The sequence below is a fragment of the Chlorocebus sabaeus genome, chromosome 4, assembly GCF_047675955.1.
Source record: "Chlorocebus sabaeus isolate Y175 chromosome 4, mChlSab1.0.hap1, whole genome shotgun sequence".
Taxonomy (NCBI): domain Eukaryota; kingdom Metazoa; phylum Chordata; class Mammalia; order Primates; family Cercopithecidae; genus Chlorocebus; species Chlorocebus sabaeus.
This window is the reverse complement of record NC_132907.1, coordinates 6208862-6226688: the sequence shown is the minus strand read 5'-3', so window position 1 is coordinate 6226688 and position 17827 is coordinate 6208862. Positions and strand designations below refer to the sequence as shown.

General features: G+C 36.6%; 1 protein-coding gene and 1 pseudogene across 11 annotated transcripts in view; one reads left to right on the top strand and one right to left on the bottom strand.

Moving 5' to 3' along the window:
- The window catches only part of ADGRV1 (adhesion G protein-coupled receptor V1), a 584631-nt gene that overhangs the window by 439339 nt on the left and 127465 nt on the right, over positions 1-17827 (top strand). The window lies entirely within an intron of this gene.
- LOC140711601 (lysosomal enzyme trafficking factor pseudogene) lies at positions 5684-7452 on the bottom strand (annotated as a pseudogene).

Genomic DNA, 17827 nt, shown 5'->3' with positions numbered 1-17827 from the left:
TTTTCCACTTACGCCTTCTCTTATTCACAGTTTCCCACCTCCTCCCTCATGCAGAATTGCATAAAAATCACACAAGTAGTCAAGGGGCAACGTCGGGAGCTAGCATATTAGAGAAGCAATAATACTGCCTAAGGGCAAAAGGAAGATTTTTTTTTTTTTAGGTCATGTCTTATCTAAGCCAAATAGTTGAGCATTTTAGTACAAATTATCAAAATAAATGCCTAACTACTACCCAAAAAGAATATGGGATTTAGTATAAAAATCAATGACCTTTGTGGGCATAGAGGTGAAATAACAGATATAATTACTTTTTAATACAAAAGATCATTTTTTCTGTTTGTGAGACATAAAGGAAGGGCATGCGTCAGATAAACAGTTTGTTTCAGCTGATCTCTCAAGAGACTGCCACAGGCAAAAGACATAGCCGGTACAGTACCCATCTTCCCACCCTTCTGTTGCACATTCAGAATTGCAGCCTGGGAACCAGGGGCATCACCAATAAGCAACAGTGAAAAGGGCTGCAAAACCCACACATTTTCATTTCCATTGTATTTATTCTAGCTACCTTCACTGATAACCAAAACAGGGAGGTGAAACAAAGCTGTTTTACTGTTGTTTCACTGTGATCAACCCAAGAACTATGAATATGCTGTTAAGAATAAGCTTGGCAGGTGAACTTCAACACGTGAAAGCATCTCAGTTCTCAACAAGGCAAGAGTGACAGACTTGAAGAGTCAGGCACAGTTTATTGCTGAGATAATAACCAAGAAAATGCCATCTAATAATAATGACAGTAATACTTAAGTGCTTACTACTCAGTGCTACAGTGAAATTGATAGTACTGTTATCATCAGCATCCTCATTTTAAAAATGAGAAAACTGAGGTACAAAATTTACATACAATTAATACAAAGTCCCACAGCTAGCAATACACAGCTTAGCTGGTATTGAACCTGCTCCAAGGTCAGCGCTTTGAACCATTAGGCCATGGTTCTGTTAAGCTTTATGAAACTTCTGTGCCTTACAAACAAGATTAAATATTTGCAAATGCCTTAAAGCTGAATAGCCTGATGCCAAGAAAGGAAATATGAAATATTTCATTTGAGCAAGGCGTAAAACAATGCCTTTCAAAAAAATAAGCCAGTCAAAGATCATTTCACTGCTTTGTTGCTTTGTAAATGTTAATTAAGCCTCCATTCTAAAATCCTGCCATTTAATTATGAAATAATATTTTTCTTCTATCTCAGTACAATTCCCTTTCCCTACATTCCAACACAGTCCTCAAAAGTGAACAATTTCAAGATTAGACCTCTATTCTTGATATTGAGGAACAGCAGGAAGTAAGTACACACTATTAAGTAGACATGACTTTGGATTGGTACCTTCTTGGATTTCAGTTATGGAGGGAAAGTGGAAGTTCTTGGGGAGGCTTCATGACACTTTAAACATGAGCATTCCTGAATCATAGGTGACAGAGCCATTTGTGTTGTGAGTGGATTTTGGAGGAGTGCCAAAAAGACCTGGCATGTAACAAAAGTTGGTGACACTGAAGGCCTCAGTTAAAATGTGTAAGAAATAAGTAAGAATTTAATGTCTTCATAAAGATAAGCTAACCTCAGCTTTTATACTGCAATGAGAATAGGATCAGAGACCCACAGAACCAGAAACTAGTCCTTGCTGTCTAACTAGGTCGGGTGCAGTGGCTCACACCTGTAATCCCAGCACTTTGGGAAGCCGAGGCAGGTGGATCACTTGAGGACAGGAGTTCGAGACCAGCCTGCCTAACATGGAAAAACTCCATCTCTACCAAAAATACAAAAATTAGCCAAGTGTGGTGGTGCACGCCTGTAGTCCCAGCTACTCGGGAGGCTGAGACAGGAGAATCGCTTGAACCCAGGAGGCAGAGGTTGCCGTGAACCAAGATTGTGCCACTGCACTCTAGCCTGGGCAACAGAGCAAAACACAGTCTCGAAAAAAAAAGAAAGAAAGAAAAACTAACTAGAGGAAAGGAGCAATCTCTCCGTTCTTCATCTTCTAATCTATAAAACAAATAATGGACTAAACAATAGTTGCTAACCTCTTTGATAATCTAACAGATGGAGTCCCTGGACTCCTCATCCTACAGGTTAAAAACTTGTAGTTTAAATCCCTCAAACTCTTTATAATGCCTACAGTGGTGATTTCTGTTAATTTGCAGTACTGAGAAGGTAAGATACAGTGAGTGTATTTCCTTGTTTGGCAAGATGGCAAGGCCAGCCCAGAACATTGAAAGATACCGAAACAGCATAAGAAGGAAAGTCAAAAAGGCTACTGGGCTAGTTAGGACAGGCACTCTGGAAGGAGGGCAGTCACTGAGGAGATGGCTCTGCTCTGTGCTGAAGGCAAACTGGAATGAACTGACAATTTTGCTTTCAGGGGAGGGGGTGATGAAGAGTTCAGTTTTGCTCTCCTGCTTTAGTGTACTGTGCTTTATACATTGGTCCAGACTATCTAATCAGGATCTCATTAAGGGAAAGCTTAGCATTGTTTGAGTTCTCTTTCCCACAGCAGAGCTAAAAGTAAACAGCGGCCAAAGATAAACAAGGAGCATTGCTTTTTCCTGTGTTGTACAATAGTAAGTCTAATTTATTGACAATTATTGTTGTTAGTATAAATACTGAATCTGAGACGAACTTTGCAAAGAGCCTGCTGGTTTCTAAGCTTTACCAAGCCAGCAGACTTTCTTTTGTTGCTAAGGGATTTTTTTTTTTTTTTTCCAAATCAGGATTTCTTAAATAGCAGGCTTTGTATACCAGAAGACACAAGTGACCCACTCACTACTCAGGTCCAGCTTTTTTTTTTTTTTTTTTTTTTTTTTTATTCTTTAAATCAATGAATGGCTGAACTTCAACTTTTCTCTGCTGTTGTGTCGTATAAAAGAAGTAGATGAGATAGATTTATGAGTAAAAGAATAGAGCTTCTGCTTCTGAATCCTCCTTTGGGGTCATCTGAGTCATGGGTTAGGAAATAATTCCTACAAAAATCCCTGAAACAATGGACCAATTCCACTATTCCCTCTTCTCCCTCATATCCAGCTATCCCCATAAACCCAGAGAGAGGACCTGACCCCATGGAAGCAAAGGTGCCCTGGAATATATTCCTAGTTTGTGAAACAAAATTGCATTTACCAAGATCTGCCTCTCAGTTCTTTCTTGACTGATTGCTTATTTACTCCTGGCTATATTTACAAAAGACTTCAGACTGACTTTGATATCCTTAAAGTTGGTCTTGATATCTTTTCATTTTGCTCTTTTTTGTCTGGCCCAATTCACACCCTGCCCTAAGCACATTTTCTCAATAATAACGCCCATTTACACATGACCAGACTTATGTAACATACTAGATCTATCTTAGTCATGCCGCAATGTCTTGCCCTCCTCCAGTTTAAGACATCTCTACCATCAAGGACCAGCCTCTTTAAACACAACCAGTACCAGGCAGATGTACCATGACACCCAACATGTCTGAGCCGAAGTCCAAGTGAAAACACTAGACTTTTCTTTTCTTGTTTTTTTTTTTTAAATAGAGTCTTGCTTTGTTCTGTCGCCAAGGCTGAAATGCAGTAGTGCAATCATATCTCACTGCAGCCTTGAACTCCTGAAGTCAGGGAGTCCTCTTGCCTCAACTTCTTGCGTAGCTAGGACTACAGGTGCACATCATCATTTGGCTAAGCTTTTTTTATTTTATGTGGAGACAGATTTTGCTATGTTGACCAGGCTAGGCTTGAACTCCTAAGTTAAGTGATCCTTCTGCCTGGGCTTTCCAAAGTGGTAGAATTACAGGCATGAGCCACGACACCTGGCCAAAGCATTAGAACTTTTTTCTTTAGGGTTTTTACAAAGAAATTTATCATATGTACAATTCCACTCCACATTTTCTACTCCTTCATATTATGAAAGTTGGTGTATATTTTTTCCATCTTTTTATATTCTTCATGAACTACAAAGAAAATTAATTTATGCAAATGTACCTATGCTTCAGCAATTTGCCTGTTTAATCAATATAATGTCTTAGATGTGATTCCAAATGATATACATACCTTTAGTTGACTCACTTAATCTATTACTTTTTATGCCAAGGTATGAATATGGTACAATTTATTTCTCTAATTTATTAGTTATTAATAGAAACGTAGATTTTCCTGAATTTTTCATTATTATAAACAGTAGTTCAATGAACACACTTCCATAGACATATGTACAGAGTTTCTCTGGAACATGTAACTGGAAATGAAATTGCTTGGCTTTATGTAGATGTATCTTAAATATTAGTAAATATTGACAAATTACTCTAAAAAATGGTTGCAACAATTTAAACCTAACCAGCTATTTTGAAGCATATCCCCACAGCTTCGCCAACACATGGTGTCGTGCTCTTTCAAATAGTTGTCCAACAATTTTTTCTAATAGGTTGTTTATTTTTTCTTATTGATTTGTAGAAATTTTATTTATTTCATGAATATAATCATTTGTGAATTAAATATGTTGCAAATATCTGCTTCTAGTTTTCCTTGTTTTTTAAGTTCTGTATATCAAATGAAGTATTCAGGTTTGATACAGTCGTATTAACCGATATTTTCCTTAACTTTTGATTTAGAAAAATATCCCCACAGTATTTCAATATCATACTCTCCTACAGTGTTTTCTAAAATATTTAAAGTTTTATTTTTTACACTTAGATATTTTATTCATCTGGAATGTATTTTGTGAATGGTGTCAAGGAGGGATCTACTTTTTTAAAATAATAACCAATTGTTTCAAGAGCATTTATTAAGTAATATCTTTCCTCATTTACTTGTCATATACTAAAATTACTATTCACATGTGGGTAAACTCTCTCTTCTGTTCCATTTGCTTATCCCTGCATCAACACCATACTCTTTTAATTGTTGTATGATATTTCTCCTTTAATCTGCTAATGATGAGATTATATTGATAGATATTCAAATATTAAAGTCTTTGAAATGCTTAGATAAACCCTTTCTTTTAATCCACTGTTGGATTCAAATTATTAATACTTAATTCAGGCTGTTGCATGTATATTCTAAGCAAGGCCGGTTTATAATGATTCTTTCTCATATGTTTTTGGTATTTGGGTATCTAAATTATGATAACATAAAAAATGAAGTGGTAAGAAATGGTACCATTTTTTTAAGATGGGGTTGTTTGTGCATAAAGATTTGTTTAACTTTTACTCATAAAACTATTGATTTTAGAGGTGTAGGGTGAATTTTGACTCTAATTTCTTCAGTAATTTTTGGTCTAGCCATGTTTTCTATTTTTATTGAGTCACTTTTGAGAGTTCTTTTTATTTTTATTTTTTGTTTTTGTATAAAATTTAAATTTTATGATCATGTGTGGATCTTTTTACACTTAACACAGTGGAAATGTTCATATTTATTCTTTCCCCAAAGGAAAAATTTCTGAATCATCATTTTGTTGCACAGTAGAATAGGAATTCAGGTACTTAGTCAAGTTAAGAATGCAAATAACAGACAAAATTAACTTCCAAAATCTGAATTCATCAACATGATTATGTAGTACTCTATCTCGGGCTTTACCTAAAAATTCATTATTATTCAGATAAAGAAAGCCCCTACTTACATGTTTTTGAAAAGCCTCTCCCCACCACAATTTCCTGAGATCTATGAAGAAACTGCAGTCTTGTGATCAGAGTCATATAGTACTGGCAGTTTTGTAGTCAAAGGAAAAAATGTCGACTGATTGTATATGTCAATCAGTTGTAGTCAGTTGATCTGATTAGAAACCTTGACAAGTGCCTCATGGCGATTGCAAATAACTGCCAGCCATATAGGGATGATACAGTAGCTGTTTTGGGATCCGCTCTTGTACAAGAGTAAAGGAACAAAAACATCTGTAAGTAAGGTATCAGAAAAATAATTGTCCACAACCAAAAAGACAAGAAAAGTAATCGAGGTTTCCAGGAGTGTGTCCATGTGGTTCCTTCAAGGGGCTCCTCAGGGTGCTGTTGAATGTGTTCCAAGGCCAGCCTGTTGTAAGTCTCACTGATTTCAAACATAGTAAAATGCTGCTGCACTTACTGACAGATACAATCCCACTCCAATCTATCTCATCCGCTGATGGAAGTTCATCATTCTCCATGCTCTATGCAATGGTCCCGAAAACCTTCCTGTTACCATGGCCAGCATTAAAGAGTCACTCAACTCTGAATAATCTGGTGGCTTTGGCATTTCAGAGAAAGCCACCAGAAAGTAAATCCCCTGGGTCACTAGGCTCAGAGAAAGGTGAGTGCCACCAGTCTGGAGCACCAGCTACTAGTGATTAAGAACCTTGTGACTGTGGCAGGTCATGCACAGCCCTGGTCCCTGTGGCCACTCTAGCACCCCCACCACCGGGCAGCCCCACTTCTGAGAGTTCTTTTTAGAAAATAGTTTATAATCTAAGTATTCAAATATGTTAGCATTAGATGAGTCATATTATTTTCTGATATCTAAAGTTGTATCTCATTGTTATTGTGCCTTCCTTCTTCTCATGATCAGTAATGCCAAAGAATGTTAGTATCTTTTCAAAGAATTAACTCTTTAAACAATTATATTTCATTTATGTGATCAATAAATTTTATTAACTGCTATATGCCAGACTGTTCTAACTAACTGGGTTTCTTTTTAAAAAGTAAAGATTAAACGAATCCTAGATCCCAGCATTGTGGATTTTATGAGGCAGAAACAGGTTGTTCAAAAAAGAAAAACTAATTAATTATCTAATATATAAAGAAGATAATAAATGCTATGGGAAAATAAAGCAGAGTGAGGAGAATCAGAAGGGCTACATGTTGGGAGCAGCATGCAGGCTGCAATTTTAAAGAAAGTGGGCAGAAATATTATTGAGAAGATGAGATTTGAGCAAAGATTTAAAGGAGGCAGGGAAGTTAGTCATGTGAGCATCCCAGAAGTAATATTCCTGGTGGAGGGAACACCCAGTGCAAAGGCCCTAAGGCAGGAGCATGCTGGGCATGTCTAGGGATTGCGAAGAGGCCACTGTGGCTCCAATAGAGTGAATGAGAGGGAGAAGAGAGAAGTCAGAATAAGTAAGGGTAATGACTCTGAGTTTAAGAAGGCTGTGGGAGGAATGACATAATCTGATTTATAGTTTTAAATATACACGGAAGCAGAGTAGAAAAGTTATGATGCTATTGCAATGTAAAGGCAAAAAATGATAGTCACTTGGATTAAGGTGGTAACAACTGGCATGTAGTGGTGAATTTAGAGTCATCTATCTCTGTTGCCTTCATTTGTCTTTATTTCACCAGTGTTGGCTTGTATCATTAGTATTGTCTTCCTGCTTTTTATAGTTGAGTCATTAACCACCTTGTCTTATCTGTTTTGTTCTGCTAATTATAATTATATATATTTTATTAGTCTCCTAATTATATAATTTATTCTTTCTTTGCCTTACTAAGTTTTGTTTTTCTCAACTTTATCTGTCAGTTTCTGAAAGAAACAAAATCTTCCATTATGGTTTTGGATTTGTAAATGTTAACTTTTTATTAGTGTTTGAATTATGTATTTTGAGGCCATTTTCTCTTAGATGCATATAGATCCACAGTTATATCTTCCAGGGGAAATCATTTTTTAAACCTTTTTAAATCTCTATGAATGTTTTAAAGCCTTACTTTGTATATGATTTCCTATTAGTATTACTACTCCAACTTTCTGTTCTGCTGTGGCATTTCCTGGCCATTTACTTTAGACTTTAAGGGTCCTTCATTACTTTAGGTAAATCTTACATAGCACATATCTGGAATTGTTTATATCCAATCTAGAGCCCTGTTAATTAGTGGGTTTTATACATTTACAGTTATTTTGATTGCTAATAAACTCTGAGTTATTTCTACTAACTTACTTTGTGTTTTCTATGAACTGAGCCTTTTGTTAGCTTCCGTTTTTACTTTTCTTCCATTGATGTGATTACACACTCCACTTTTTTGGTTACTAATTTGTATGGTTTTTAAAATACATATACTTAAAAATATTTTAAGTTAATAATGTATTTAACTTGTTCTTGAATGATACAAGAACTTTTATTTCCTTGTGTGGTTTATAATTTTTTATTATAAGCGTGGCTAGAATTTTCTGTAGGAATTCCTTGTGCCCTTTGACAGGGTCCTACATAATTTAAAGATTCCAGACTAGTTTTATCTTACTTTCTCAGCTTCATGTTCCTGATCTATGTGAATGGTGTGAATTTGGATGTCACATCTACATGGGGCAAGGTTTGGAGTTCAAGTTTCTGACTGGTAACTCTTTGCCACTCTCCCAGAGCAGTGAGCAAAGATTTTTCTGATTCCCTGTTCATGATTTTGGCAGCCATTCATGGCTCCTAGGTCTCTGCATGTAATTTAGTCCTGGCAATGTGCAAACAGGGCCCTGACACCTCCTCACAGGCATTAAACCCTGCCCTTCCCAGTTCTGATTGCTCTGTGAGCCGCAGGACTTCAGTCCTGTTACCCAGTGTGACCTTTTGTTGTGGCTTTATTTTTGGTACATGAGGATTTATGATTCCAAATTTTGAGTTACACTATAAATTCCAAATTGTATTATTCTTATTTATATTTTAAGCAATTTATTTGTTTGGAGCAAGGGTGGGGGATTCTTACACATCAGTACTGTCTACCATATTGACTTGAAGTTCTTCTTTCACATTTTTACATTTAACAGATATTCAAATCTTAGTGATTGTTTTTATATTCTGAGTACTTCATTATTCAGAGACATTTTTCATTTAACATTTCTTTTTCTCTTATTTAAAGTCACCAAATATCTTGATTTCTTTATGTAAGAGAAATGAAGCATGCAGAAATTCCTAATCAACTACAGTTTTGTGATAACCTGATTTTTTCTACAGATACTAAATTTTAAGAAATTTAAAGTTTGTATTTAATGTGATTGCTTTCTGTCCTTCAAATCTTCCAAAATATAGCTGGAAGACCAAATCTAGCGTAGGCCGGGAGGTTACCTAAGCATTTTGCTGAGGCTTGTGAAAACCAGCTATGGTCAGTCTAAGTACAAACACATTCCATTTCATTCTAACAAGGTTTGGTTTACAAACTTGAAGCAGGTTAAAGTCTACATAACACAAAACTCATGGAGAAATCTGCCTCGCTGGTTAGACTGAGCAAAGTTTCCTTAAAATTTGAAGAGAGATTCAAGAAGGGTAATATGTCATGGTAGATTATTAACATTAATAATTCCATTTTATTTTAGAAAAGGATGTGTTTTTAGAAGTTTTATTATTAAGTACTACATCCTCCTAAAGTCTTCCTTCCATTTAAACGTTTTGAGAGCTTGGCCTAATTCCTTATCACAAGAAAGGCAGGGCGTACAGTGTCCTCACCAGTATCTCCATGGAAACTTTTGCTTTGAATTTCTGCTTTGCCTGTATTCTCTCTCTCCACTCTTGATTCTAGCTTCTTTCTTTAGCTTCTCTCCGTCTCTTATCCACACAGCCATGAAGCAGTCTCCTTTTGTTTTTGTTTTTTTCTTTTCTTTCTTTTTTTTTTTTTTTTTTGCATTCTGCCAAATTCTAAAAGTACAAATCAGAGTGACAAGCAGACAAAACAGCATAATGGGTGTTTTGGTGAACATCCTTTTTATCCCCCTGTTATGTTGCCAAGGCTGGAGTGCAATGGCATGATCATAGCACACTACAGCCTCAAACTCCCAGGTGCAAGCGGTCCTCCCACCTTGGCCTTCCCAGTAGGTAGGACTGCAAGCATGCTAATTTTGTTATTTTTTTGTAGAGACAAGGTCTCACTATTTTGACCAGGCTATTCTCCAACTCCTGGCCTCAAGCAATCCTCCCACCTTAGCCTTCCAAAGCACTGGGATTTCAGATGTGAACCACTGCATCCAGACTGACATCCTTATTTTTAAAGCCTCCTCTGCCATCTATAACACAGGAACTTTTGCAATGGCTCTGTTTCTCCTTCTAGCCCTATCGTTCTTCCACCATCCAGCCTGCCACCATATGTTGTATGCCATCCACCCTTTTTGATGTCCTTAATTCTCACTGCCTCCCTCTTGAGCTGTCTCTGGAAAGAAACCAAATTTTCCTCACTTTCTGTTGAAAAGCAAATCCATCTTCTCTTGGTGTCACCTTGTCTTTGTCTTGAGGTCCATGCGCTTACTTCCCAATGGACTATTAAGGAGTTTTGCTGAACAAATTATTTCCCCAAGAATAATTCTAAGATTTTAAAATAATATTTTCTGCTTCCCCAATATATGTTTTAGAATGATTTTACAACTCTTTGCTTAACTTCAATTTTCTGAAATATTACTAACTCAGGTTTTGTTAGATAATGAAAATTTCAAGAATGTAGTTCTTGTGAATGGTAAACTATTCATTTATATTTATATTATTTACTAGGCTAATTTAGTTAGAGCAAAAGGAATCTAAAAATATCTTGAATTGAGAAGCCAATATAGCTTGGGTATGAATAGTATAGATGAAATCATTTATCTGCCTGCCTAGTTTCAAATCTTCCTCCATCACTTACTAGCTGGGGTGACCTTAGACAAGTTATTTAACTTCTCTGTTCTTTGGTTTCCTAATCTATAACATCTAATAATAATAATAACAATAATCATCTCTAATAATAATAACAATAATCATCTCTTTCTCTCTCTCTCTATATATATATGTATATATACACACACACACATATCTTACAACAATGCCTAGCACCTAGTAGGCACTATATGCATGTGTCAGCTAAGATTTACTTACTTACACACAGAATCTCAAGAACAAAAATATGAGATAAAGGAAGCTGACAGATGAGGGTTTCAGATTAAGTATTATAGATATCTGATGTTAAAAAATATACTTAATGAAGAAATCATTATGTTTCATTATATATTCTAATATAGTCTAAATGAATTCACAATGTACTTCACATAAGGAGGTAAGGCATATATCCTTAAATAGCTCTTAGTATTTTTTTCTGACTCCTTAGGAGATCTGATAAAAGTAACTTACTCCTTTCAAGAGCTCTGCTAATGCTGGATACAGTGGCTCACACCTGTAATCCCAACACTTTGGAAGGTTGAGGCAGGAGGATTGCTTGAAGCCAGAAATTCTAGACCAACCTGGGCAACAAAGCAAGAGCCTATCTCTACAACAAATAAAAAAACTTGACCAGGCATGCGGGTGAGCACCTGTAGTCCTAGTTGCTAGAGAGGCTGAGGCAGGATCACTTGAGCCCAGGAGTTGGAGTCTGAAGTGACCTATGATTGTTCAACTGTGCTCAAACATGGGAAACAGAGCAAGACCCTGTCTCAACATGTGTGTGTGTGTGTGTATATATGTGTATATATATTTATACATGTATATATTTATACATATATACACATTTATACATATATATATTTTGAGACAGGTCTTGCTCTGTTTTCCATATATATATATTTATGTGTGTGTGTGTATATATGATTGTTTTTAAAAGGAACTATGTTAAAATATTGGTTACCCAGGGGATTCACAATGCCCGTGAAGCCCATTCTTATACCTCAGATTAAGAATCCCTGGCTTAAGAGTTTCTGGCAGGAAATTAAATGCAAGAAAATAAAAATAAAATATTTTTAAATGTTAAAGATTATACAACTTAGATGACCTTTTTGTTGCCAGGGACTCTGATGGATCTAAAATGCTACCCTACTTGCTAGCTAGTAAGTTAGCCTGCCACAGTTTCATGGATACTGACAGATACGAACATTCTAGGTCAGAGACAATGCAATTTTATCATTCATGGCACAGCAAACAGCACTGCTCCATGTTCGCATCAGTTCTCCTTGCCCCAAAGACCCAGGCAGGCAACACAAAGCAGCCCAGGAGGATGCTGTGCGTGCAGTGGATTTGCATCACAGCTGAGGATATCCAAGTTTAGGAAAGCCCAATCTTTTATACCAAGTACAAGCAAACATGCCTTATCTTTGCAGTAGAAGTACATGTCTTTTTTATACTAGACAGTAAGCAAATCTGCTGTCTGCTTTAGAGGAAAGCAACTGTGTCTATCCTCCAAAGTGGATCATATATTCTTAAAAAAAAAAAAAAAGTCCAGAATGAAAGCTGTCAGTGCCTCTGCTTGCAAGCCATGCAGAAACAAAGAAAAAGAATTGTCTCCCAGTGTTTGTCCCATCAAGTCAGGAAGGGAAAATTTTGTCATATATTAGTTGGGAGAGGGGGGATAAAGTTAGTTATGTGGATGGATAGATAACTAATAAGCTCTTCACTGTAATCAGAAATAAGAAAAGAACAAGACATATGTGATGTTTGCCTTCAGGGAGCTAACAGTCTGGTGATAGTGACAGGTTTTAAACAGATAAGCCATAAAATGATTAATTGCAATTTAGATAAGTTTCACCAGAAGAAATGAAGATTTATGAAACTGTATATTGAGGGACTTGATCTAGTTTATGATATCAAAGAAAGTGTCCCTGAGGAGGTAACATTTGAAAACAAGGCCTAACAGACAGAATAAAGTTGAGCATCTCTAATCCTAAAACCCAAACACTACAAAATCCAAAACTTTTTGACCGCCAACATGACATCACAAGTGGAAAATTCCACACTTGACCTCATGCGATAGGCCACAGTCAAAATGCAGTCAAACTTTGTTTCATGCACAAAATTATTAAAATTATTGTACAAGTTACCTTTAGGGTATGTGCATAAGGTATACATGAAACATAAATGAATTTTGTGCTTAGACTTAGGTTCCATCCCTAAGATATTATATAAGCAGATATTCCTAAATCTGAAAAAAATTCAAAATCTAAAACATTTTGGGTCCCAAGCATTTCAGATACTTCACTTGTGGTAGGAATTGTCAGGTGAAGAGTAGGGAATACAATATCCTGGGTAGAAGGAAGACCCTATTGAATGAAGGAATCCTGTATTATTAGAGAAACTACAAGAAAGTCAGGATTACTAGACCATTGTAAGATAAGCAGGAGCCAGATTGGATTTTGGACTTGATTTTGATGGCAATGCAAAGGCAGTGAAGGGTTAAGAAAGAGAATTACCTCATTATATTAGCATTTTAAAATGCCCCTTCATTGTTGTACGTGGGATTGGTTGTAGGGAAAAGGATGAATGCAGACATTAGAGTTAAGAGCTTATTGCTACAAGCCCAGCAAGAGGTGATAGTGCTCTGGCTACAGACAGTGACAGTGTGGATGAAGAGAAATGAATGGATTCAAAAAATATGTTTATAAAGTGTAGTTGTCAGACCTGGATGATTGATTTCATCTAGAGGGAGTAAAAGAAAGTCGTGGATGATTCTCAGATTTCTGGCATGGGCAACTGTGCAGGCAGAGTGCCTAGAATTAACTAGCCTCTTGGGGATTCATCTCATAAATTCACTTCTATTTCAGTGACAGCAAGCATGCTAGATATATACACACAGGGAACCTGATTCTCTCCAGAGCCCTAAGAACTAACTTTGGTACAGATAAAAGATGAGCTGTAGGGAATTAAGATGTCACACTCACCTCAATATACAGGTAGTTTTTACTTGAATTCATAGAAGAAAGAATACCTTTGTGCTCTCAGTTGGTTACAAATTGCACCTCAAATTTTTCTACCAGTATGATTCCTTTTAAGCTGTATAATTTACACTGGGGTATGATGCCATCATTAATGCGCCCCATGTGGATTCTAATGAGACATATGTCCTTTTCTCATGCGGAGAGAAAAATGCTCTTACTACCCACAGATATTCTGAATGTACAGTTGATATTCAACCATATCAAATATTGAACCTGGTGCTTCCAATATGTAAGTTATTCCTTAGGATTAAGAAACTACTAAAAGCATTTTCTTGGAGTATTTAAAATATAGTTGACAAAAATCCAACTCAAGCTAACATAAGAAAACGTGTAGCTCATATAAGTAAAAACTTTCAGAGCAGGGTAGGACTCAGGCAGTCATAGATACTCAAGATGTCATCACGCTGCTGTCTTGCTCCATGACTCCCTTCTGGAGTCCTTTGTTACCCTCGTTATTGGGCAGGCTTTCTTCATGAAGTACAAAAGGAAGTCACTGGCAGCTCTAGGCCTACACAGTCCATCTGATTTCCCAGTGGAAAAGTGTCTCACTTCCTGACCATGAAAACAGGGAAGACTGTTTGAGTCATGTATTCACCTCTGAGCTAAAGCTCTGGTTGTCCAAGTTGGGTCACCTGCTTGCCTTGGCCAGTCTAATTGGAATCATATTTGGTTCTGTTTCTAATCTGTTCTCTACAAGAAGAGGAGATTTTATCCCAGAACATGGGGAAATAAAGATGGATGGGCATGCAAACAAACAAATAATAAATGCCCACTTCAGATAAGTAAATTGGGGAAGAGCTGAAACATCACACAATGATTTCAGTACAGGCTAGTGTAGAATTGCAGATGTGGAAGGTTAAAACAAGGTACATTGATATGAGATGAAGAAAAGATAATTATGCAGTAATACACATGAAAAGATAGAAAGATTATAGTATGTTGCTTGTGAATCCATAGGTGTCAAAGTTTTAAAAACAAAGATGTACAAGGATGAATAAAAACTATGTCTAGAATGTGGGAATGATGGTTTAATTTTGGTATTTTACTACTCTTAAATTAGATCCTTGTATCTGAGGTGGAACTCCTCAGCTAAAGAAAACTGAAAACAATTAGAAAGATCCGGAAGAGCTCTATGAAGATGAGTAATGGGTAGAAAGTAAACTTTAAAAATCAATAAATTTGTATGTAGTGTTTTGTCCATGCAAAATAAAGCTCTTTGAGGAGGATAAAATATATACAATTATTGCAATAGCAAAAGAGAAATATAATGCTTTTACATATATGGTTTCAATTCAGAAAAAAAATGCAGCTATTTTTCTCTTTGCATCCATACTCAAAATAAAACAGAATAAAAGAAGTTCAAGCAGGTGCACGAAATATTTGTATGAGAGATAAATATTTTTAACTTGGAGTTAATAACTGTTAGAATGAATTTCAAGCCTTCTCTGGGATCTTTTAAAGTAGAGTTCCTTCTCATATGTTTGGACCGTGGGGCACTGTATTGGTCAAGGGTAGAGTGACCAGTTAGATGACTATATGCTTCATGAGGACGGGAATCCTCTGTTGGGCAAATTCACATCTGATGGGCTGGAGCATAACGGTCTCTAAAATATTTGCTAAGTATGTGTTGATGTTAATTTGTATTTCACTTAGTTGTTAATTATCTGTTTGGAATCTGTTTTATGGATCTGTTTAACAAATATTACATTTATATTGGTGGTGTTGTCATACATACATGGCATCATACGTAGACTGCCAACTTTCTAGCTGCTGTGTTTTCAGTGAATAGAAGCTAGATGTGCTCAGTAAAAGATGATGACAAGAAGAGACTGATGTAATTTCCAGTTATCTGTAGTTTTGGATCATCTGATCCATTGTCTCCATCTATTGTCAACTAAGTATTCATTTCAGGAGTAATTATGGAAGATGAGGTTTGTTAATATTACAAGTTATAATGAATACGAAGGACACAGTCATAACACCTTTATGAATAGACTCAATATTGCATCCAGGTCTTTAGGGAATTAAGCAACAGAATTTAGGTTCAGTAAAAAAACTTAAGGACTGGCCGGGCGCGGTGGCTCAAGCCTGTAATCCCAGCACTTTGGGAGGCCGAGACGGGTGGATCACGAGGTCAGGAGATTGAGACCATCCTGGCTAACACAATGAAACCCCATCTCTACTAAAAAATACAAAAAACTAGCCGGGCGAGGTGGCGGGCGCCTGTAGTCCCAGCTACTTGGGAGGCTGAGGCAGGAGAATGGCATGAATCCAGGAGGCGAAGCTTGCAGTGAGCTGAGATCCGGCCACTGCACTCCAGCCTGGGCAACAGAGCAAGACTCCGTCTCAAAAAAAAAAAAAAAAACAAAACTTAAGGACCATCTTCTACCCAATCTTCTCTTCTTCTCTAGTTATCTCATTATTTAAGTGATGATGTGATTGAGACCTAATTATGTTAAGAGATTTGCCCATTTACACTATTGGTGGGAGTGTAAATTAGTTCAACCATTGTGGAATACAGTGTAGTGATTCCTCAAGGATCTAGAACCAGAAGTACCATTTGACCTAGCAATCCCATTACTGGGTATATACCCAAAGGATTATAAATTATTCTACTATAAAGACACATGCACGCATATATTTATTGCAGCACTATTCACAATAGCAAAGACTTGGAACCAACCTAAATGTCCATCAATGATAGACTGGATAAAGAAAATGTGGCACATATACACCATGGAATACTGTGCAGCCATAAGAAAGGATGAGTTCATGTCCTTTGTAGGGACATGGATGAAGCTGGAAACCATCATTCTCAGCAAACTAACACAGGAACAGAAAACCAAACACCGCATGTTCTCACTCATAAGTGGGAGTTGAACAATGAGAATACATGGACACAGGGAGGGGAACATCATACAGTGGGGCCCGTTGAGAGGTGGGGGTTTGGGAAGGGATAGCATTAGGAGAAATACCTAATGTAGATGACAGGTTGATGGGTGCAGCAAACCACCATGGCACGGTTATACCTATGTAACAAACCTGCAGGCTCTGCCCATGTATCCCAGAACTTAAAATATAATAATAAAAAAAGAGAGGGAGAGACTTGTGCAATTTGAAATAACCTCTTTATGGCAGAAACTGAACTAAAACCTACTTGAAAGAATTTCAATTTCCTGAAGCTAGAGGAGAGTTTTCGGAGGCCTATCTTAGCATCAATATTGATTTCAATTGGTCAATATAATCTCTACCTTCATATCATCTTGAGACTCAATTGGTTGACCATTTTCATAATGCTCTAAGAATGAACTCAACACAGACATTAAACACATGCATATTATGTTTGTTTTTCCTTATGTATATTTAAGGAAAGTATTATATTTGAGGAGAACTTAGGGGATGTGGCTAAAATTAGCCCTCCACTAGGAAGTATTTTTGAGGATGAAGAAATGTGGAAGTTATTTAACTGCTTTACAGATGTTTTAAGCTTGAGGCTCTTAGTTTTATTGATTTACTGTGATCTAATTACTCTAATTCGTTCACCACTGACCAAGGAAGACATAGTCGTTCAGTTCAAAGATCTCCCCAAGCCCTGCCTGAACTTCTCTGAAATCAGTAGAGTAGTTAATGCATGATGAAAAGATTATGGTTTGCTACAGCAAATTATTTTTATCTTAGATAATAAAAACAACCAAGGAGCCATAATGGTGGGAGTCACCAGAAATGATAATGAATTATAATAAATATCACAGTGCAATTGATATATTAAAAACAACAGCTTTCTTACAGCCACCAAGTAAACTGTTTTATATCATTCACAGCTAGGCCAGAGTTGTTCCTTGGACCTAAGGAGACATGCCTACCTAGGATGTTCCAACAAATGTTATATTGCCTAAGTGGGATATGTTCAGGGTTTTAGCCAATCACATTGCAGACAGCTATCTTTAAATATTAAAGCAGGATAATTTAATCTGAATTGAATTTCAGTATTAGAAAATAGAGCAGCCTTTTAAAAATAATACCCTCCACATTACCAAACAATCTCTGTCCTGTTTCCTTTATGCAGTTATAAAATTATGGAAGTCAGGGTTTTAACAAACTTTGTTTGTAGACCCATAAATGGAAGGCACCCTAGAAAGCAGCCTCCATGACAGTTTCACATGTGATTCGGAGTGCTGAAAGGGCTTACTGTTTGGCTTC